The sequence below is a fragment of the Orycteropus afer genome, unplaced genomic scaffold (genome assembly GCF_000298275.1).
Source record: "Orycteropus afer afer isolate SDZICR_OR568_19922 unplaced genomic scaffold, OryAfe1.0 scaffold00001, whole genome shotgun sequence".
NCBI classification, from domain to species: Eukaryota; Metazoa; Chordata; class Mammalia; order Tubulidentata; family Orycteropodidae; genus Orycteropus; species Orycteropus afer.
In genome coordinates this window covers 39,717,840-39,742,933 of record NW_006921588.1, presented here as the reverse complement: position 1 = coordinate 39,742,933, position 25,094 = coordinate 39,717,840, and the positions used below count along the sequence as shown (strand labels likewise).

General features: G+C 36.7%; 1 pseudogene; it reads left to right on the top strand.

The window, feature by feature from the left end:
* The first annotated feature begins 6,944 nt into the window (after nucleotides 1–6,944).
* On the top strand, nucleotides 6,945–7,488 carry LOC122150735 (annotated as a pseudogene).
* The last annotated feature ends 17,606 nt before the right edge of the window (nucleotides 7,489–25,094 follow it).

The following is a 25,094-nucleotide window of genomic DNA, read 5'->3' as shown; positions in this document are numbered from 1 at the left end:
AAAGTGCTAAGCTAAATTAACTGACAACCAGGATCTAATTTTTCTTCTAAAACTCATCTCTCCCCTTTCACTATTGATAAAGGATGTTTATTCTGTACATTTGTATCAGGAATTTACAGAATCTGACCAGCTTTGGGTATAAATATTAATCATATAAAAGCTTGCTGGCTAAATTGAATCACAGGAAAAAAGAGCAGTTTTCCCAATTTCTAGAGACAAGGTAACACACGAAATATGCCAACACTCACATCGTATTGTTGTTGTTGTTGTTGTTATGTGCCATCGAGTGGGCCCCGACTCATAGCAACCCCTCCTTGGGTTTCCAAGGCAATATCACTGTGAAAGTAGATTGCCCCATCTTCCTTCCTAGGAGCGGTTTTAGGTATTTCTTTTCTAAATACGTTAAATATATTATCATGTTAAAATATTAACAGTATAAATGCTTGGGAAACAAAATAGAGTCTTATTTAATAACTAATAATCTGTATGTTTCTGTAGTCTAAAAATAAATCAATTGTGAAATTTAAAATTTGTTCACTGCACACAAATTTTCTGGCTATGTGTCAATAAAACTATTTGAGGAAACAATATCTAGGCTTAGTTTTGGTGGGCTTGTTCATACAAGCAAGATGGAATAATACTTGAATTCCTTTTCTTTCTACAGTTTTCAATTTTTGTTTTGAAAGGAAGAATAGGCTGTGTGTTTTAAAAAGTTCCCAGGAGTTTCAAATGGGAGATAGGAGGGTGACAGCAGATTTAACTATGATACTTTTTACTTTGTCTTTCTCTCTGTTTTTAGTTTTCTTGCCAGCTGTATGCTTTATGGAATGACAGTTTTGAGAGGCAAATACTGTTAAGTACATAGAACAGTTATTTTAAAACAAATGAATAGTTACAAATTTAATCATTGAATTTTTATTGCAGTTATTAAATTATGAACTTCTTCTCCTTCTCCCCATGTATTCTGTGATCATCAGTTACTTTAACAAATTCTGAGCCCATGAGGTTAATCTCATTGAAGTGTGTATCTAAACCAAACCAAACCCACTGCCATCAAGTTGATTCCAACTCATAGTCAACCCTATTGGGTTTCCAAGGTGGTAAATCTTTAAGGAAGTAGATTGTCCAGTCTTCCTTCCACAGAGATTGGTGGGTTTGAACACTGGATCACCAGAACTCCTTGGAGTAAATATAAATGCCCATAATTCAAATATTTGTTTTGTAAACTTTTATTTTGCTCACATAAAGACTACATTACACATATATATATTAACACAATGTGGTATATAACATGGATACATGTATCTACACACATACACCAGTTATCATTAATGATAAACTAGCTAGACAAGTTCTCTCTCAGAGGGAATGCAGTGTAGTAGTTTAAAACACAGACCCTAAAGCCAGGTTCTGGGGCTTGATTACTTGGCTTTACCACTACCAGCTGTCTTCCTAGACCTCCATTCTGTGCAAACTTAAAATACAGATGATATTTTTACCCATCTCATGGAGTTATTTTAAGGGTCAAATAAATTGGTAATATGAAACAGTCATAACCGTGCTAGAATAACTTGTTCAATAGTCTTTATTATATATTTATTGCCTATCAGAGACAAAACAACAGAAGCATAAGAAATGTTTAAAAACATGATTTAGATCTATCACTAGACATTTTGGTCTACAAATAAAGAATAAATCACCTAGCGCCAAATGGTGAGTGTATGTTTTTCAAAGGAAGAATGAAGAGACATATATGGTATGGTTCGAGGGAGACAATAAAAGCTTCTCCTTCCAATTTGCTTCCCTATCTATGTGAACTTGAGCAAGTCACTGATGCTTTCTGAGTCTCAGATTCCTTATCTTTAAAATGAGGTGGTTGAAGTAGTTTAGTAAATTGCTTCTGAACTCAATGTTATCCTGTTATCATTCAATAACAACTTCCATTTTTACAAAAGCTAACATAAGATTTTTAATTCCTAGCATTTAAATGTCCAGACTAAGGTAAGTACAACTTCTTAATGTTTATTGTTCTTTCTTGAGATTTAAGAGTAAAGGGCATCAGAACAAGAAGGAAAAGTGTTCACAGACTTACAGAATATGGGGAAATGATTTTGATGTGGAAATTGGGGCTGCTAAACATAAATGTACCTGCTTCATATCAGCATTAGAAGTTGGCCTTACCAGCACTTAAGTACTTTCTTGGATGTATAGAAATCTCCTGATCAATTAATTAAAAGGAAAAAATTTAAAAAAAATATATCTTCTAGATAACCCACAATCATCCCAAGATTTATAGTTGTCTTTCTTAGCTGGATCAAGAAATTAAAACCAACAGAAGGAACAAAACCTTCTTTTTAGAATCAAATTCAGTTGTGAAAAGTGTTGCAAATGTACTTGGAATGCAACATCTTGTTTTTGGCAAAGTGAGAAGAGTTAAGAATCCTTGTGTTCAAACCAAAAACCAAACTCATTGCCATGGAGTCGGATCCTACTCATGGAGACCCCCTCCTTGGGTTTCCAAGGCAGTATCACTAATGGATTGCCTAACCTTCCTTCCTAAACGTGGCTGGTGGGTTTGAACTGCCAACCTTCTGGTTAACAATCAAATGCCTTAAGCACTACGCCACCAGGCTCCCATCCTTGGGTAGAACAGACCTAATAGTTTGCATAGATGGCTCAATTTTCTGAGTCACATGAGCTTTTCCTTCCCTTGCTTTTTTGCTCTTATTGTTTTGCTTGTTGTTGAGAATATGCAGAGAAAATCATACACCAATTCAACCATTTCTACTTGTACAATTCAGTGATACTGTTTACATTCTTTGAGTTGTGCAACCATTCTCACCCTCCTTTTCTGAGTTGTTCCTCTCATTAACAAAACTTGCTTCCCTTTAAAGTTCCTATCTTATCTTTCAAGTTGATATTGTCACTCTGATTCCCTATAGATAGTTCTTAAAAGAGCATTATAGTCAAGGAAGACAATTTTTACTAGTTAAGCTAGACTATACTTTAGGGGATATTTCTGGTTTAAGTTGTAAAGATTACCTCAGGACAATAGTTTCAGGGTTCATCTACCCTCCACGGCTTCAGAAAGTCTGGAGTTCATGAGAATTTGGAATTTTATTCTACACTTCCGCCTTTTTATTAGGATCCTTCTATAGAATCTTTGATTAAAATGTTCGGTAATGGTAGCCAGGCACCATCCAGTACTGGTCTCATGGCAAAGGAGGTAGTTGTTCATGGAGGTAATTAGCAAGGCATTCCATTTCCTCTTCCAAGTCCTGACTCTCCTTCCTCTGTTGCTCCAAGCTTTTGTTGTTGTTGGTATGTGCCATCGAGTCAGACCTGACTCATAGCAACCCCTCCTTGGGTTTCTGAGGCAGTATCACTATGGAAGTAGATTGCCCCATCTTCCTTCCGAGGAGTGGCTTGTGGGTTTGAACCGCCAGGCTTCTGGTTAGCCGTCAAGTGCCTTAGGCACTATGCTACCAGAGCTCCCATTGCTCCAAGCTAGTAGAGACTAACTGACATGTCTTGGATGGCCACTTACAAGCTTCAAAGACCCCAAGCACTAAATAATGAATGGACTATGAGTTAGAACAGAAGCACTAAATATGTTATTAGGCTAATTAACTGGGATGTCCCATGAAATCATAATCCCAAACTTTCAAACCAAGAATGCAAATCCATGAGGTTTTTATTGTACATAAGCAGTTTTAGCCACTACTCTTGTTTTTTTTTTTTTTTTTGGCATTTTTGTAAATATATCTATCACACATCTTTCACCTATTCAACTTTTTACAGATGCACAACTTATTGACAGGAATTACAATAATTGACTGTGCAATCCTACCCTTACTCAATGTGCTTTTTCTATCACTGTTCACCCCTCTTTTCCCCTCCATCCTGGCCCTGGAAACCATTAAAAAACTTTAGTTTTTATACATTTTCCTTTCTTGTCTTTTTATACAAATGAGGTCAGACAATAATTGTCCTTTTCTGATTGACTTATTTCACCCATCATAAAGTCTTCAAGCTTTGCCCATATTATAGCATGTATCAAGACTTCATTTCTCCTGCTGGATGAGTAGTACTCTATTGTATGCAGAAACCACATTATGTTTATCCATTCATCTGTTGATAGACATTTAGGTTGCTTCCATCATTTGGCTATTGTGAATAGTGCTGCAATGAGCATTAGTGTATAAGTCTCTGAGTCTCTGCTTTCAAGTTTGTGGGTATATACCCAAGAGTGGGACTACTGGATCATAACAGTAGTTTTTTGAGGAACCACCACACTTGTTTTTCACAGTGGCTATACCATTTTGCATTCCTATTAGAAATGGATAAATGTTCCCATTTCCCCATATTCTCATCAACATTTGTTTTCTGATTGTTATTTTATTTTATTTTTATCTCAGCCATCCTAGTGGGAGGGAAATGGCATCTCATTGTGGTTTTGATTTGCATCTCTCTGATTGCTAATGATGTTGAGATCTTTTCATGTGTTTGGCGGCCATTTAAATGTCTTTAGTGAAATGTCTACTCAAGACCTTTGTCCACTTTATGATTGGGTTATTTGTCTTTTGTTGTTAAGTTGTCAAAGTTTTATATCTATACCTATATCCATATCCATATCCATATCCATATCTATATCTATATCTATAGGTTATTAGAGTTTTATCAGATACATGGTTTCCAAAAATATTCTCCCAAGTGGTAACTTTTCTTATTTTGTGGTAAAGTCTTTTGGTGAAAAAATTTTTTAAATTTTTATGAGGTCCCATTTATTTATTTTGTCTTTTGTTGTTTATATATGTATTGTTATATTAGGCAATCTATTGTTAAAAAGTAACACTAATAGCATTGCCCTTGAAGTTTCTTTTAAGAATTTTAAGGTTTTAGATTGCACATTTAAGTGCTTCCATTTTGTATATAATGTGAGACACAGATCCTGTTTAATTTTTCTACATGTAGAAATCCAGTTTTCCCAATATAACCCCGATACAAAAAAATAGACAGACACTACAAGAAAAGTACAAGAATACAGATGCAAAAATCCTTAACAAAATACTAGCAAACAGAATCCAACAGCATATTAAGAGAGTCATACCAACATGCCAAGTGGGATTTATTCCTGAAATTCAGGGATGGTTCAACATTAGAAAATTAATCAATGTAATACACCACATCAGTAGAACAAAGGAAAATAATCACATCATCATCTCTTCGGATGCAGGAAAAGCATTTGACAAAATCTAACACCTTTTCTCAATGAAAATCCCAAAGAATATTAGAATAGAAAGGAAAATCATCAATATAATTGACATATATGAAAAGCCAAAAGGCAGCAAAGGTGCCTGCTCTCAACTCTTCTATTCAGTATTGTATTAGAAATACAGTATTGTATTTGTATCAGGGTTATATTGGGAAAACTGGATTTCTACACGTAGAAAAATTAAACAGGATCTGTGTCTCACATTATTAGAAGTATTAGAAGTCTTATCTGGGACAATAAGACAAGAAAACGAAGTAAAACATATCTAGACTGGAAAAGAAGTAAAGTTATCTCTATTCAAAGATGATATGATCATATATATAGATTGAACATCCCTAAGAGTCTACAAAAAAGCTTATAAAGCCAACAGAGGAATTTAGCAAAATTGTAGGGTACAAGGTCAACAAACAAAAATAAGTTGGATTCTTATACAGTAGCAATGAGAAATATGAAAAATAAATTATGGTAACAATTCCATTTACAATAACATCTTAGAGAATATAACACTTAGAATAAATCTAACAGGGACCTGAAGGACTTATACAATGAAAATTATACAGCACTGCTGAAAAAGATTAAAGAAGACTTCCATAAATGTAAAGATTGTCCGTGTTCATGGATTGGAAGACTTAATATGTTAAGATGTCAGTACTACACAAAGCAATCTGTAGATTCAAGGCAACTGACAAAAATTCCAACACTTTTACAGAAATGGAAAAACCAATTCTGAAGTTTGTATGGAATGACAAGAGGCCTCACATAGCTAAAGCAATATTGAAAGAGAAGAACAAAGCAGGAGAACTCACATTTCCTGATTTTAAAGCATATTATACAGCTACAGTAATCAAAACCACTCTGGACTAGTATAAGCAAAACAAAGACCAGTGGAATAGAATTGAGAGTCTAGAAATAAATCCACATATCTCTGGTTTTTAACAATGTTGCAAAATCCATTCAGTTGGGAAAGACGAGTCTCTTCAATAAATGGTGTAGGGAAAACTAGATTTATTCCTTTGCTTTTATGTGAAGTATGTGACCAAAACAGAAATAGAAAGGCATATGTATTTCTGATGACAGACAAAAATAGTTTTTACTCTTTTAAGACACAGAAACACTCACAAGGCATAAGAAGCCTATAGTTTGCAGAAAGTGAGGAACATCAAAGGCAGAAAAACAGAGTGCCTAATTAAGCTTGAGTATCATATTAATCTGGGTTTGAATTTACTATGCTATTTTCTACCTATATAGACCAACCATCCTTCCCCTTAAAGGCACATTTACATACCAGAAAAATATGGATAAGAATAAGGTTATTATGAGTAATATATGACCAAATACTTGCAAAAGGTTTACAGTAGCTGGCACTGAGTGATCATTATGAAGAGTGGTAGCAATGATATTAAGCATTTTGAAACAACGAGCATCTGATTTTAGATGCAGAAGTATGAGGCTAGCAATCTTTCAGTTCACTGGAAAAGCAGTAAAACCACTTGTTTGCATTTAGCCATGGTCATAATAAACCCTGCATTCTCTCAAAATGACCTCAGCCTGTGGGAAAGGGGGGGTTAAATTTAGCAAGATGAAATTTAACAGAGATAGTGTAACATACTCCACAGGGAATTTAAAAATTAAATTGCAAGTTGTTTGGCGTTTGCCTCAGGGGAGGCCTGATTGCAACTTTCTTCAATCTTTCTGCATCCAGGTTCATCTGACATCAGCTACTTCTACAATGATATCCAAGTTCAAACCCAACAAGATCAAATTCTTGTCCTTGAGGTGCATCAATGGAGAAGTCAGTGCCACATTCACCTGGACTCCAAGATCAACCTCCTGTGTCTTCCTCCAAAAATGATTAGTTATGACACTGCCAAAGCAAACAGTGGCCAGAAGTGTCTAAAGAATACAAAACTGATCATTCATAGCAGATAGGCTCAGATTGAGGTGGTACTCTATGCCTCTGCTCTGATCATCAAAGCCCTCAAGGAACCAACCAGAGGCAGAAAGAAGAAAAATATTAAGCAAAATGGAAATTTCACTTTTGAAGAAGAGATTGACAACATGACCTGATGAATGTGATATAGATCTTTAGCCAGAAAATACTCTGGAATGATTAAAAAGATCCTGGGGACTGTCTAATTTATGGGCTGCAATACCACCCTCATGATATTAGAGATGACATTAACAACGGTACAGTGGAATGTCCAGCTAGCTAAGAACTACAAAAGGAAATATTTCAGCGAAGGACCATATGATCATCAGGAAAAAAGAAAAGTTAATTGCAGGTGAGACCTGAAATACTTCTTCATGTGAACAGGACATAAGAACAGAAGGAGAGGGTAGCAAACCAGGGATACCTTGGCAGAGGTATGTTGTCCTGGGTAAGGAAGGTAACACCCAGCCATTCAAGGAATCAATAAAGTCTGAAAAAAACTTAAGGTGGAAACAGCGTATAGTAGATAGTTATTATCTCCAGATAGTGAAAGGGATGTCATATATAAGTGGGCATATACTTACTTACCACCATTAAGTCAATTCCAACTCATAGCGACCCCTCTTGAGTTTCTAAGGTGGCAAATGTTTACAGAAGTAGATTTCCCTATCTTCCTTCTGCCCAGTGGCTGGTGGGTTAGAACTGCCAACCTTCTGGTTAGCAGTCAAATGCTTTAGGCACTGCACCACCAGAGCTCTTTGGGAGTATAATAATTCTAAAGGTCATAAGGTGAACCAATAAAGGAAAATAAGAGGTAGATTTTGGCTCAATATAAATTTACTAGTCAGAGTACAGAAGTTCGGGTAATGCTGTGCTTCAAGCATTGGGCTGCTAACAAAAAGGTTGGCTGTTTGAACCCACTTAACCACTCTGCAGTAAAAAGCAAGGTAGTCTGCTTCTGTTAAAGATTTATAGCCTTGGAAACTCTGTGGGGGTTGCTATGAATTGGAATCAGTTCAATGACAGTCGGTTTTTATTTTATTTTGTTAGGTTTAGTCAGGGTGTAGACCAAAGTGCTATAATAAGAAACTTCAAGATACAGTGATATTAAATAAGAAGGAATGAATGGTCAATGATAGGCAGGTGGTCTAGAGCTGGTAGAAAGTTCTACTCTACAATGTCATCTGGTAGTCAAACTGGACAATTAATTCAACCATCTTTAACACACAACTTCATCTCTAAGCCCAAAGTTGTTGCTACTATTGTCATCATGTCCTAACTGCCAAAATATTTGAGACACACAGCTCTCTTTAAAGATATGACCAGAAAAGTCTATGTAATACTTCAGCTCACAACCCAAATTTCATTTCATGACTACATCTAATTATAAAAGAAGTTGTTAACTGTGGTCTCTAGATGCATAGCCATCAGGTCCAGCCTAAAGTCAAGTTTGTTACAGTGAGGGTGAGGTTTTCTATTAATAAAAAAGGAAATGAAGAATAACATTAGGGAAAAATTAGAAGTTTCTGTAACAAGAAAGAACTATATAACATTACAGCTATACAGAACTAAAATGGCCAGTTTTATGAACTAATTGCACTTTCTTAGTAGCTTAATGTCTAAGGCACTTGACTGATAACCAGAGGGCTGGTGGTTCAAACCCACCAGCCACTCCTCAGAAGGAAGATGGGGCAATCTACTTCCATAGGGATACTGCTTCGGAAACCCAAGGAGGGGTTGCTATGAGTCAAGTCCGACTCAACAGCACATGACAACAACAACAACAGGGAGTATTCGAGCAAAGTCAGTCATGGGCCCAAAAGAAAGGATGTCTGAATCCAATGGTAGATGAGACTAGATGGCAAATTTGGTTCCTTCTAACCCTGATATTTTGTCTTTTCAAAATGGTCCTTTTAACAAACCTGCTCCCTTATCCCTAACCACTTAATGTTGAACAAACTGTTGGATGAATTTCAAGGTGCCTCTCGGGTAGTACAAACAATTTGCACTCAACTGCCAACCTAACAGTTGGCAGTTCAAACCCACTCACCAGCTAAGGCAGAAAGCTCGGATGATCTGCTTCCATAAAGATTATAGCCAAGAAAAACCTGAAGGAGTAATTTGACTCTGTAACTCATGGGGTTGCCGTGAATCAGGATCAACTAGACAGCAACAGGTTTGGTATGGTTTACTCCACATGATGACATCTAATTTCCTACCTTGTATCAATTGGTAATATATCTATATCTGTAATTTCTCTCAGGGCTGGTACATATTTAACTTATCATTATAATTCAAAGGAATAGCAATTTTTATTATTGTGACCAATTTTTAAGATAAATACATACGAAAGTTAATCAAATCAGAGACCTCAACCTAGCCATATTCTTGACATTGTTTGTCTAACATGTATTTTTAAAATATCAATTTAGGGTGTAAAAAGAGAGCAAATAGATTATTTTGTATCATATTTTTGGTTAAAAAATCCATAGCTATTACTTCATTTAGCTATAGAGTTATATGAGTAATAAAAAGAAGATCTCTTATAATTATCCATTGTTGTTGATATTAGGTGCTGTTGAGTCAGCTCCTACTCACCGCAACCCTGTGTACAACAGAACAAAACACTGTCTGGTCACGCACCAGCCTAACAATCCCTGCTATACTTGAGCCCATTGTTGGAGTCATGATGTCAGTCCATCTTGTCGAAGGTCTTCCCCTTTTCCACTGCCCCTCCATTTTGCCAAGTATGACATCCTTCTCCAGGGAAATGTCCCTTTTGACAACATGACCAAAGTAGGTGAGATGAAGTTGGGCCATTATCACTTCCAAGGAGCATTCTGGCTGCATCTTCTAGACAGATTTGTTAGTTCTCCTGACAGTCCATGGTGCTTTCAGTATTCTTCACCAACACCACAATTTAAAGGTATCAACTCTTCTTCAATCTTCCTTATTCATTGCCCAGCTTTCACATTCATATAAGGCTACTGAAAATACCATGGCTTGGGTTAGGCTCACACTGTTCTTCAAGGTGACATATTTGTTCTTCAACACTTTAAAGAGGTCTTCTCTAGCAGATTTTCCCAGTGCAATATGATGTCTGATTTCTTTACTTTTGCTTCCATGGGTGTTGATTGTGGATCCATTGTAAAATGACATCTTTGACAACTTCAATCTTTTATCCACTTATCATGATGCTGCTTAAAATTATCCCCTATAAACCCTGATTTAAAAAACAGGTAAAAATTTCCTTCAAATTAGGTAATTCTACTTTTATTACAGGTAGAGCGTGAAGGAATAAAAATGACACCTTTAAATTCTGGCTGGATTTTTCTGAACTGAAATTACTTCCTTATGATAAAGGTACTATTTGAGTCAAAAAAAGTCAACTCAATGGAGGGGAGGAATCAGTTAAATCTGTCAGATTTATTCTCCTATTTACTTTTTTCAAATGTTGCTTTAGTTAGAGCATATTGATATAGAATCATAAGACTAATTTTAAAACTAAAAGCTAAACTTGGATTAAAACTACAGCGCTTTGTGGGAATTTAAAAAGGTGTCCCCTTGGGTGGATGTAGCCCAATAACAAAGACATGATCAGTTGAGAATAGGCTAGATTCCAACTCCCAGTCATGTTTGTTCAGTATTCAAACTGTGCATCCTTATGTAGTAGCCCTGAAACTTTTTTATTTTATTTTATTTGGTTGAGCAAACGTTTAAATGCAAAGCTTTTCTTCAAAGGATGTATGTTGCTACTAATTGAGTACATGCACATTGTCTTCAGGATCCCTAGTGGTACAGTAGCTAAGAACTTGCTTGGCTGCTAACCACAGGAGAAGATACGTGGCAGTCTGCTGCCATAAAGATTTCAGCCTTGAAAACACTATGGCCCGTTCTATCCTAGATCCTATCATTGCAACCTAGATGGTTGCAATGAGTCAGAATCGACTCCGTGGCAATGGATTTGGAGGTTTTTATTCTCTTCTTTGCTAGGATAGAAAATTATGGTAAATAAGTTTGGTTTTTATCTGAATTTACTTTTCAGAATGATAGCAAATCTAATAAAAACTTCAAAATAATTCAGAAGATAGAAAATTCTTTACCACTTATACAGGTTAAGGGAATCTTTACTCTTACTCAGGCTTGGTTTTACTATGGAAGAATTAAATATGTTGTCATAAAATAAACTCTGGTAAATACTGGAAAACTTATCATTAGCAATTATTTTGATTGATAACTTTATCACAATACAAGTAAATTTTACTCACTTGAGAGCTATACTAAGAGACTATGACTCTATACCTTCCTTGCATTAATATCCTGTATTGGAGGATGAATTAGATACATTTAGATTTGAATTTCAAAAACTAGGAAATATTTGTGTATGTGTTTATATGTCTATACCCTCATGCACAATAAGAATTTCTTTCTCTTTAGAATAATTTATCATCATATCTGGATGCAAAGCTGAGTTACCAAAACAAGAATTAATTTATGTATTATGTAGACAAGTGTTTGGAAAAAAATTTTCAAAGTCTTCAAACCAGCTGCAAATTAACACATTCAATTTTTCAGTGTTTCATGTAAAAATGACTGAAGTACTCATAAAAAAAAAATTTCATGTTCAATTAAGCTGATTTATTTCTACTTCCAGTTCCGTTTACTTTAACGAAATGCTAACATTGAAACAGAAAGGGAGGCTATAGAAGCTGCCAGAAAGTTTAGTTTTTAAGTAAAATCATGGGATTGGAGCACATGCTTGTCTACACCATGATCACTGGCATTTACAGGGAGGAATTTGTGCAATGGGCAGGAAGATTATTGCTAATGCCTTCCAGAGATCATGAGGTTTGCATTTTGACAAACATAACTTTAAACTTTCCAAAGCCAACCTCTGGCTAGGAGTCAGGATATATCCTTTTAGCAATTAGACTGGGGACACGGGTTACTGACTGACATACCATGAAATACCACCAGGCCTTAGAAGGATAGCTCACCACAGAATGTGCTAAACAGACACTTGATTGGAAGAATGAGATCTCCATGGCAAATTGTAATATGTAATTTGAGCCATTCATGTATCTGCAAGTGCAGATAAAACAGCTTATTCTCTAATGTTGAAAAAAAAATTACAAATGGCTATAAATCTTATGTGTTATGAATAGAATTTGTGGTTTTGTTTCTTAGACTTAGACCAGTATTTGACTTCTATTCAGTATTTAAGGTGCATACTGATATTTTTATTTCAGTTTTCCCTTGTATGTCCTAGCCTGACAGCTTTTTTCCCCACAAGAAACCCTAAATGAGTGACACTTGAGTTGGAAGGAAACTGAGTAATCAAAGTGGTCTGTAGTTTCTCATATTTGCTCCCTGCCCTGTACCAAACCTTCTAGTTCAGTAACTAAGGTCCTTTCCCAGCAATTTAGGAAAAGGAAATGTACAGATTTGGCCATTTTAACCCCTACCAACACTCCCATGTTGTTGTATTCTTAAACTTAGTGCTCACTTCTTAGGGTGGTGGTAGTGACAGAGGAGAGTTTAATATGGGAATTTTCTCCTCCCTCTCTATTGTTTCAGTAGATTTACAGCCCACAGGGAGGTGAAGATTACAATGTGGGTCCTTTAACCACTTGTCAGCAGAATTTTCCCAAGGGCTGAGTTCAGGAAGTGAATGGCATCAAGTTGCTCCTGGCTGAAGAGAGAAACTTGTGGCCACCCCAAGGTCTACCTTAACTGGTCAGGCTCTCACCAACAGAATTCCAAGTTCCAGATCTTTCTCTCTTAATTTTCTTACCAAAGCTTTCCTCCTATTTCTTGTGTAACACTCAGTTCTGCTACTAGGCTTGCCAATATCAAAAAACAATTCACACGATAGTGTTAGGGATTTACCATAGTATAAAATTGTTTGTTCTCTTTCTCCAGACATTAACATTTGAAGAAAATCTTCTAGGGATGTAATTTCTTAGCTATCAGAGTGAATGATTAATGGTGCGACTGTCCACCAATCAACTAGTAAGACAAGCTTCTGGGAGTGATATTTAGGGTGGGTGAGTGTTTTAATGGCTCCTAAGCCCTATATCGCACTATGCAGAAGTTGTTGTTAGTTAACTCCACTCCAGATACCAGTCTAAATGCATTGGAAACATTATCTCATTTGATCAAGCACATAAGAATCTCCTCTGCATCTTTTTATAGTTGGTGTTGAATACACTGTACTTGGTTCTGTGTCTAGCGTTTCCTTTGTCCAACATGGGTGGCTCATTACACAAGACTGCATTGAACACCTATTATTCACTATCCCTAGACTAGTTTCTGGTGATTAAAAGTGGATTATACATAATTACTAATTCTAGGAATTAGGAAACTAAACTGGCCAGTAAGAGAAAGATTCAGGTAAGCCCTTAGAAGGTAGATGTGAGAGATACTCAATACAACCTTTCTTATAGTAACTCTTCCAGTATTAGTGAAATTGCTGGTTTATTTATCTGTCCCCTGCCCATATACCTGATCTTGTGGTCCTAGACTGTGTCTTACCATCTTTGTAGGTGTATTATCTCACTTCAGATACAAAACGCATTGGATATGACATGCAAGAGTATTATTCCATTTTAGGGATTGAGAAACTGAGGCTCAGAGATACTGAATGCTTGTTCAAATGAAACAACAACAACAACAAACAAACAAACAAACAAAAAACCCTAGTATGGTCCCAGATGGAGTTCAGTTCCAAGTCCTTGAGTTCCAGGAAACATGCTCTTACCCCAACATTATACCTCTCTCCACATTCTTCTTCAGGAACCGACCTGATAGCTATGTACATAAGCATGAATGCTAAGCACACACCCCTTCAGTCATTTCTAGTAATCTACAGATCATCCAAGTGCAAGTTATCTACTTTGTAGCATTTCTGTTAAAAATGTTTGCTATCAGAGTGGCTTCCACTTCCCATCAATACACCGATGGCAATTTCCACTCTCATTATCTCCTGTACAAAAAAAAATGTAAACAACTGAAATTCTAATGTTAGCCTAGATACCATATAATTTAAACAGTAAATCTGATATAACCCACCCCATACTGTCAATTGACAGAGTACCATCTAAATATAATATAAGTGATTTTCAAAAGATGCACTCTTTAATTAACACATTATTACACAAAAATCGTTTATATTTGAGATGCTGTTTTAGGTAAGGGTAATTGAGAATATTTGTACGTACTTCTTTTGGTTACCTAGTGCCACTCTGACAGGAATATACCATAAATGGGATGGATTGAACAAACAGGAGTTTATTCTCTCTCAGTTTGGAGGCTTTAAGTCCAAGTTCAAACTGCCAGTCTCTAGAGGCTGGGTGAAAGCCCCTTGACCTTGGGCTTCAGCTCTGCCTCTTGCTCCCAACCCACTGAAGCTAGAGCCATGTCTTCACTCAGACAGCAACTGGCTGCTGAGGCTAACAAGCCCAAGGTGGACAAATAAAATAGCACAGTCCTGATGTTACCAAACCACATGGCAGGCCATTAATTCAAGTCCATTGTAAGTCCCAAGGTCAACAGAGCATGGCAGGCTGCTGAACAACAACACAGCAAAGACAGGGTCCAAGCATGCCATAAGCTAGAGACAATTCCCAAAGGCTTCAGCTTATATGCAGGAAGCAGACCACATTCCCTAAGGCAGTTACTCAGCTGCACACAGTAGATTCCACCACGGAGTTGATTTCCAGTCTCATTGAAACCAAGTAAAGTCAAGTATCACTACGGAAGTAGGATTGCCCAACCTTCCTCAGAAGGAAGGTTGGGCAATCCTACTTCCGTAGTGATACTGCCTCGGAAACCCAAGGAGGGGTCGCTATGAGTCAGGGCCGATTCGACGACAAACAACAACAACAACAACAACAACCCCCGTTGGAGATAGATAAGTAAACACATAGAACTCCAGTTGGAGACAGATGAGTAAATACAACAAGCTCAGTTCCTTAAGAACTGAATGGAAAAAAAAAATTCTTTCCTGCTATTTCCTTAGGCACAGGTAATATACATGTTAATGTGTCTTAGAAAACAACTTGAAAACTAACTCTGGCCCAGGGACATGCGCAGTGAGACAGAGAGGAACAAGGTTACTAGGAACTAACACTCTCCCCTCTGCCTAAGTCCCAATCAGCTGATAACAGGAAGTGGTGTGACTCATCCAGTATGCAAGTGCACTGGCTCAAAACGCTACTGTCCCTTTAAACCGAGACAAAGGAAATTTCAGCCAATCATCAACCATCTCACACCCCAATTCCTGACATTTTTATGAATGTGCATAACCCTCTCTTCTGAAATCTACAAAACTGTAATTTGATGGAGTTTTGGGGAATCAGATGTGCATATGGTTACCCCTACTCTTTGCATTGCCGCTTTGCAATAAATAATTTTCTCTCCTCTTAATCACTCGATATGTAAACTGTTTTGGCCTGACTGCACACAAGGCAGGGACCCGCATTTGGTCCTATTTTATCATCATGGAGAATACTACATCCAGCTGCCCAGTCACTCAACCAGGCCCAGCCAAGTTGACACACAAACTGAACTACCCCATACTTTTCTTTCTGAGGCTGTCCACCTCTAGGAGATAACCTTATACTCTTGGAATTACACAAAATCTCAGGTACTTCTTCAAGGTAAATCTGAGAAATTCAGCCTTTCCTATCTTGAATTGTCAGGTGTTGCTATAACCTACCTAAAGTGAAACTCCCAAGGGAGGAACAGCATCTTTCCAAATACAGAGAGCAAATGTAGCCTCATCATAAGTGACCATTTACTCAGGAAAACATCTCCAAAATTTCTGAACATTATTCACGTGATTTATTTTTAAACACATAAACTTCCAGGTATGATTGCAAAAGAGTAACCAAGATGGAGCTATAATAACCAAATACACACAAACACAGAAATAAGCCTCTGGTGATTTTAAACATCAACAACAACAACAACAACAACAAATGTTCCCTTCTGCTTCCTTTATTAAATGTTTTCTTATTCAGTCCAGATGAGGAACACCACAAGACACCCTGAAGTTAGTAATGGTCCCACCATGTATAGTGTTGCTCTGAAGATCACTAGTAGAGTTTACATGCAGACTTGGGAAGTCATAAAGGCTTTTATTCCTTCAGAATAAAAAGTTCCCTCCCCTTGATGACGAACCTCCCATTTTAAACCTCAAGGATTTTAATCTTATATATAACAGAGTTTGGAAATAAACAGTTTGTATAATTATGAGCAGAATTCAGATTTATATTATGTATTCCTACAGATATTATCCTAAAATATATTCAAATAGTAGGGACTTGATGGCATAAATTTATATGGCAACTCTAATAACTATTTATATTATGTATGCTCTTTTTACTAAATCACTACAAGGACCCTTTTCCCTTCAGTACTAGAGACAAGCATATATAGTAACCCAGCTGGCTAATCATCATTTTGCCCTCCTTGAGGTAAGTCAGTTGTATTGAGACAAGCAAAATTCAATTTAAGACAGACAGAGAAGAGAGATATTTTGAACGAATATTCAAAAGAACCAATCTAATTGCCATCAAGTCAATTTCGACTCATAGCGACTCCCATTGGGTTTCCAAGGCTGTATATCTTTTACAAAAGCAGACTGCCTCATTTTTCTTCCATGGAGAAAATGGTGAGTTTAAACCACTGACTTTCTGGTTAGCAGTCAAATGCCTTAACTGTTATACTCCCAGAACTCCTTTGAATGAATATAGAAGACTTATATTCAAAATTCTTCCTAAGGCTTTATGTTTAGGGTGAAATAACTGCCCTCCTGACAACTTGGTTGTCATGGTTCTGAAGATTTTACTGCAAAGAAAGACTATATATAACCCTGACATGTAGTTATAATCACATGCAGCAAGTTGCTTTCATTAATTGGGGAAGAGAATATGTAAGATACCTAATCGAAAATAAAGAAAGAAAGAAGTTAAGAAATAGAAGCATGTCATCTTCATTTATATCAATTTTCTGCAGAAGAACCCCAAAACTAATATTTTACCAACTCATAACTAAAGGTTCCAATGTCTAACTATGTAGCTATTTATTTTCAAGGTAGCATTTGCTTGACTTATGGTACTAACCTTTTTTCTATTTTATTTATTTATTTTTGTTTTTTGTAATTTTTGCAAAAAAAGAGCCAGTGGATCATTTCAAAATTTGGTTTCACTCTTGGCACATTGGAGTTAACCACACGTACAGATTCAGCAGAGTAGCGTTTTAACATAATGATATACCACCACTTCTAGACCCAGTGACAAGATGAAAATCTAAGAACAGGCATAAAACATCCATGAAGAAATGACAGAGCTTGAAGTCTGTTTAAATAATTTCCAAATCATAAATCAGGAAGAGAGGAGGGAGAGGAAAAGGAGGAGCAAGGAAGAAGGGGAAAGGGAGGTGAATAGCCATTCCACCCACCTCAAGCCCTGAATTCAAGAGCTTAATGCACATTCATATCTCCTACTGACAGGACTCTGGGTGTTTATCAAGTGACTGAAAATCAGGGATGCATTTAGAAGCTCTGCTTCAACTGTATTGAGAGGGAAGTGTGCGCCAGTTTGGCAATCGTGCATTTTCACTTTGGCTACATATATACTTGTCATGTGCACAGTTGTGCATAATGGAAAACATGCACAGCTCACGTCTTCCCTCAGCCCTCGTTTTCCTTCCTCAGATACCTGCTAGCTGTCTTTGCTCCTGCAGAACGTCACCATTTGATAGGAGCTCTGTAAATCTATATTTAGTGCCTGGGAAACCCTCTTCTCTCTACACCCTCAGGATAGCTAAGATCAGCAGTTCTGTTAATAGTTTCCAGGTTTGAACTCTGGGGATCTAAGTTACCCCTGGAATTTACTTTTCCTCACAGGCAAATAAACCTTGAGAGACACTACAAAACCCATCCTTTCTGATTAGCATAGCCAGATAGAAGCTCTCTTGTATCCAGGACCGCTTATTTTCTGTTTGTCAATACTTAACTGGAACTTGGTATGCATATTCTGTTAAAAATTGGGAATTTTTTTAAAATTGAAAAAATGGAAAAAAGTAAATGCAATCATAAATCTCTACACACATCCAATAGAAACAGCATGCAAGATGGTCAAATATGATATTCCTGTTGGCATGTTTGGCCTGGTGGTTGCACTACTGTGCATGTAATGTGTTCACAGGGCGTGTCATCTCCCCCTCTAGACTGTAAACCCCTTGGCAGCAGAAGCCAAGCACAGGGTTTAAAACATGAAAGCCTTTCAATAAATGTCTGTTGAATTAAGTTGGATATTAATGGCCCCTTTAAATATTAGAGTTTGACTCAACCCTTCTTATAATATGCTAAAATTAATGTTTAGCTAGGAATATCAAAGTAGTTGTACTTGTCAAGCCCTAAAACTGGATTAGTGATAGTGACAACAAAAAAATAAATAGAGAGGAAAGAAATTCTACAACCAATTCCCTCTCCCTGACTTTGATGCCTACAAGTAGCTGCGAGTAGGTAGAAAACCAGGCACAGACTACTCCCACGTTGACTTGCAACCTTAGTTTTAATATTCACCACTATGATAGGGATTAAAAGAGAGAAAAAACACAAATTACCTGCAGAGCTAAGCACAGGGCCTCCTTGTGCCTAAGGCGACCTTTCTACATTTATATGCCAGATTTATCTCTGAAGCTAAGCTGGATATGGGGAAAAAAAGAAAAAGAAAAAGAAACTAGATATTTGAATAATTATTACTTGATGACCTGAAGAAAGAGCAATTATAAACAAGCAGAAGAAAGCCCAAGTTTTAAAGTGCCTTGAGCATTGCTTGATATGGTGTACTAGACACCCATGTAGTTCATGCAGCTTTCTGGAATGGAACAACTCTCTTTGACCAAAAAGTTTCCTACAGTTTAAATGATTTATGCCTGAAGGCTTTGTTTTCAATACAGCACTTCGTTGGTACAGTCTGCAAGCACAAGATACCTTAAATAATAGTAATCAAAGAAATCCTGAATGGGAATCAGAATTTGCAAGTTTGTCATTTTTGTTTAAAACAAACATGTCAGAAATATCATTTATGTAATGATCCCATTTCCTGAAAGGAATGTAATTACACACAGAAGGGATTTCCTGTAGAAGTGAAGGATGTAAAGTGCAAGAAATATTGGTTTATAATGAATAGTTGATCATATTAAACATTGTTCTCCTGGAAACATCAAGTTGATTATTGATAAGCACCCTGATGTCACCATCAGGCTCAATATCCAGGGGTTCAAGTTTTGTTTCTTCGTGGTCTTCTACATCAATAACTATTCAAATTATCAGATAGCCTTTCTTTGGGGTTTTATTTATTTTGGTTTGGTTTAGTTTTGTCCTCTTCACAATAGAGTACAAGGTCATCCTTACATTTACTGTTCTACATCATTTACCTAGCAGAGATGATAACCACGTCGTCCAATAGACAAACACAGTGCATAGCTGCATTCAGTTTGATTCCACGGTATTTCTTTACATGTGGATAAATTTTCCAATTTACTACAGTTCTTATTACTCCCTATTATTTTTACCCACATAAACAATTAATTTCTTGGTCCCTCTAATTATCTGAGGTGGCAAGCCCTAGCATAGGGCCTGGGCTTTCTGCAGGTACAAGAATATCCTTTACTAAATGCTTTCCTTACTCCATACTGGCTCTGTTCCTTTTGCATGACTGATTGTATTTAGCACCAAGTTTTCACAGGCCTTTATTCATTTGATGTATGTTGAGCAACTTCTATGTGCCAGGTGCTGTCCTGTTCACAGCGGTGACCACAACAGACATCATACCTGCTCTCAGAGGCTTCTATTCTTACTGGGGATGAGGGAGACATAGACAGTAAATAAATACATTTCAGGTGTTGATAAATATTATGTAAAGAAAAATAAAGCAGAGGAAAAGAGCTAGAGTATGACAGAGTTAGTGCTTAAGACAGGGTGTCAGGAACATTCTCTCTGATGAGGTAACATCTTAGCAGATACCTGAATAAAGTGGCAGAATAAACCAGAAAGATTATGGGACAGAGGGCGGGGGGGTCTCCACTTTCCAAACAGAAGCAGCCATCCTCTTAAAAGGAACCCCATCTTTACAAAAATAAAAAATTATACCAGTAACACACTCTTTTAGTACTCTCAAACACACTCTGTTAGTTCTCTCAGCTGTGGAAAGAAGAAAAATTGCTCATGGTTTTCTACTTAATTCTCAGTGTTTTTTACACTTATCTTTTTAAAACAGAAAATAAATTAGTGATTTTCAAACACTTATTTGTTTTTTGCAATTTGACTCAATGTTTCTATTTATCACTGAAGCAAATAATAGATTTTAGTACTCAGGAAGTTTGCTACTCAAGAGGAAACTGCATTGAAAAAGCATTGAAAAAGCCTAAAGTCTACTTACAGAAAACTCACCCACGAAGTCTTAAAGTTACTTCAAACAGCAACAAAAATGACTAATAGAGAATAAATAGCATTATGATGTAAAAAAAAGATCAAACTTTATCTCACAAGTATTTTTTAAATAATAAAATGTCTGCTAAATTAAATTAAAATATTAATGGCTTCTTTGAATATTGGAGTTTGACTCCATCTTTCTTTTAGTATGTTTATTAATGTTTAGCTAGGAATATCTAAAGGAGTTCTGGTGGCCTAATGCCTAAGGCGTTTGACTGCTAACCAGAAAGTTGGTGGTTCAAACCTACCAGTCACTCTGCAGAGGGAAGACTGGACAAACTACTTCTGTAAAGATTTACTGCCTTGGAAACTCAAAGGAGGTAGTTAGGAGTTAGAATCTACTCAATGGCAGTGAAGAATATCTAAATAGTGATGTCTTTTACTTTTAAAAGAAGTGCAAGGAATGGCTGTAGATGAGAAAATAAGAAAGCATAATTTTTGACAAATAGCATTTATTTTAGAGTTTTAAAACAGGAGGGGATCTGTGAGATTTACTTACATTGATTTCATCATTTAACCAATGAGAAAACTAACGTTTGAGGGAATAAGTGGTTTGTCCAAGGACAAAGAGCCATTCATTGGCCAAGTTAAAAGACTGAACCAAAGTTGCCTAACTTTTAGACTAGTGCTCTTACATTGTAACTGTGCTGTTGCTGTTAGGTGTTGTTGAGGAGGTTCCAACTCATAGCCTCCTTGTTGACAGAAGAATGAAAGGTTGCCTGGTCCTTTGCCAGCTATATAATAATTGCTATGTTTGAGTCCATTGCTGCAGCCACTGTATCAGCCCGCCTTGTTAAGCCTTCCCTTTATCACTGACCCTCTACTTTATCAAGCATGATATCCTTCTCCAGGGACTGGTTACTTCTGACAATGTGATCAAACTAGGAGAGACAAAGTCTGGCCATTCTTACTTCTAAGGAGCATTCTAGCTATGCGTCCTCCAGGTACAGAGTTGTTCATTCTTCTAGCAGTCCATGGTACATGCAATATTCTTCACCAACACCACAAATCAAAACTATCAATTCTTCTGCACTCTCACATTCATATAAGGCTATTAAAAATACCGTGGCTTGAGTCAGGTTCACCTTAGTCTTTCCAGCTCTTTAACGCTTTAAAGAGGTCTTTGGCCACAGATTTGCCCAATGCAATATGTCATTTGATTTCTTTCCCGCTGCTTCAATGGGCATTGATTGTGGATCCAAGTAAAATGAAATCCTTGACAACTTCAATCTTTTCTCTATTTATCATAATGTTGCTCATTGGTCCAGTTGTGTGGATCTTTTCTTTAAGTTGAAGTATAATTCATACTGAAGACTATAGTCTTTGAACTTCATCAGTAAGTACGTCAAGTTTTCTTCACATTCAGCAAGCAAGGTTTTCTCATCTGCATATCGCAGGTTGTTAATGAATCTTCTTCCAGTCCTGATGCCATGTTCTTCTTCATACAGTGCAGGCTCTCAGATTATTTACTCAGCACACACAGTGAGTAAGTATGGTTAAAGGGTACAATCCTGATGCACACCTTTCCTGATTTTAAACCTTGCAATATCCCCTTGTTGTTTTCGAATGAAGGCTCTTGGTCTTTGTACAAGTTCCCCATGAGTACAGTTAAATGTTTTGGAATTCTCATTCTTCACAATAATATCCATAATTTGTTATGATTCACACAGTCAAATTCCTTGGCATAGTCAATAAATCACATGTAAACACTGTACTAGTAAATTTAAAAATTCTAGAACTGTGAGACTTGTTATTTTCCATATGTTATGAGGTAACACCAAATAACTACAAAAAGAGCAACATTTTCTTAATGTACTCACCATGCTCCCTGCCCTGTAGGCATTAGCTGTCAGAATATGACAGTATATTGTATCAGGAAGGCTAATTTTCTCAATATTAACATGGTTGCACATCTCTGTGACAAACCCTTGAACCCCACCAGTTTGTGGCTGTGAGGTCTAGTTTAATTTAAGACCTTCACAAATGCTTTTGAAAAGGCACTAGTGGCTTTGCTGGTTCACACAGATGATGTCAAAGAAACAACCCTCATCAGAGTAGAGTTTAAACACTGTTCTGAATCTCTGCAGATGGTAAGAAAGGGGAGCCCAAACTTCTGCTGGCTGGCAGAATTATACAGAGTCACTGGGCTGATAAGCCTCTTCTGATCAGACTCTGATGATTTCTTTGCTCAGCTAATTTTAAGTGAAAAACATGTCTATGAATTAAATATCTTATATTAGCTGAGGGTCAGTCGTAACAAGGAGCTCTGGTGCCATAGTGGATAAGGCACTTGACTACTAACCAGAAGTCAGCGATTCAAACCCACCAGTCACTCCACTGAAGGAAGATAGGGCAATCTACTTCTGTAAAGATTTACAGCCTCAGAAACCCAATGGGGGTTTCTCTGAGTCGGAATTAACTTGATGGCAGTGGTTTTTTTTCTTTTTTTGGTTTGGTTGTAACAAAACAATATGGAAATCATTTTAATAGTTCTTCATATTGATTTAATTTTCAAGAGTAATCTAAATAATTTAGGTACTATTTTGCTTATACCTAAAATAAAATTATTGGCCATTACAAATTCCTACCAGGAGCTCCCACATGAGTTGTCATTAAAATAAGATATATATAATCTTGATGCTGTTTCTCTTAGCTGTGCTCCCATTAATGCCACTACATTATTCAAACCATCTGTTTGGATTTCTGTATTGTGTAGAAATATACATATATTTCTATATCTAATGGAAATGTGTCAGTTGTGGATCTTGATGCTAAGTTCAGTATAGCTCAATGGACATATATAGATCTACTGTATACTAAGAATATATTATTAAAATATAAATAAGAAATGACCTCCATCCACAAGGAGCTTAAGTTTACTTTAGAGCTTCAGTGACATGTCAGAAGTCTGATAATCCTCCACTTGTTTATTCTTTATTTATACTATAGTAAAATCTCATCCTTCTAGAGTAAATCTAAAAGCAAAAACCCTATGCCCTAGGCATATTTTATAAGCTTGTATGATTCCAGTCATTTGAAGAAAGTGAAATACATAAAGTTCTGAAGAGGACATTTAGTGGAAGAAAGGTTGGAAGACTGTCATAGTTAGCACATTGTTGTTGTTGTTATGTGTCGTCGAGTCGGACCCGACTCATAGCGGCCCCTCCTTGGGTTTCCGAGGCAGTATCACTATGGAAGTAGATTGCCCCATCTTCCTTCCGAGGAGTGGCTGGTGGATTTGAATCGCCAGCCTTCTGGTTAGCAGTCAAGTGCCTTAGGGACTATGCTACCAGAGCTCCTAGTTAGTGCATGTTGTTGTTTGCCATCCAGTCGGCCCGACTCATAGCGACCCCTCCTTGGGTTTCCGAGGCAGTATCACTACGGAAGTAGGAATGCCCAACCTTCCTTCTGAGGAGTAGCTGGTGGGTTTGAACCGCCAGCCTTCTGGTTAGCAGTCAAGTGCCTTAGCCACTATGCTACCAGAGCTCCGTAGTTAGTGCATAATAGGGTCTAAATAAATTTCTGATAAGTGAACAAATATAACTCTTTTTCTCCAACTTGGGATGTAAGGAAAAGACATGTCCCACAGTGAAAATCCTTCACTAATATCAGAAGTCTCCATACCGTGCTCTCCTCCAACATGTCATGGCAGCAGGCACTATGCTATTCCATTGGCTGGGGACTCTGGGACTTCACTGCTGTGGATGCAACTAGGAAAAGAATGAGATTCTGTGAAGTTTCTAAGCAACAGTGAAGACAGAAATGCCTGTAGTTGCATATAAGAGAAATTTGAAATCAGATATTGCTAATTTGGGCAGCTCTTGAACACAGAGTTTGTGAAGAACCGTAATAGTCATGTTAAAAATTTTAGTGTATATCCTTTATCTATTGGACATCTTGAGAAACAAAGCATTATCATTTGAGATATGATTTATTCTAGAAATTTAGTTGTCAGAAAAAGCAACCAATTATTTCTCAGCTTCTAAAAAGAGAAAGTCTAAGTGAAGGATAAAAATATTAGATTACATAAATAAATCTTAGCTCTGTATATTTTTTAAAACACATTAAGCAAGAAAACTTGAACAACTTTATAGTATATTATCTTACATTTAAAATTCAGATGGATGAGAGATAAAATATCAAGTAATATACTCTTGCTCTGAAAAACTCTCTTTTGAACTATTTGTAGTTTAGGAAAGGAGACAAAATTTATTGCTCCCAAATAAACACTACTTTATTAAAGTCTGTACTTCTTTATTTTTTTCAAAAAAAAAAATGCAATTATTATTTACAATAGCAGCATATATAATGTCATATTTCACTAAAAATAAAATCTAAAATAAATCTGTTCAAGAATAAAAAATACAAAAAGACTTCTAAAT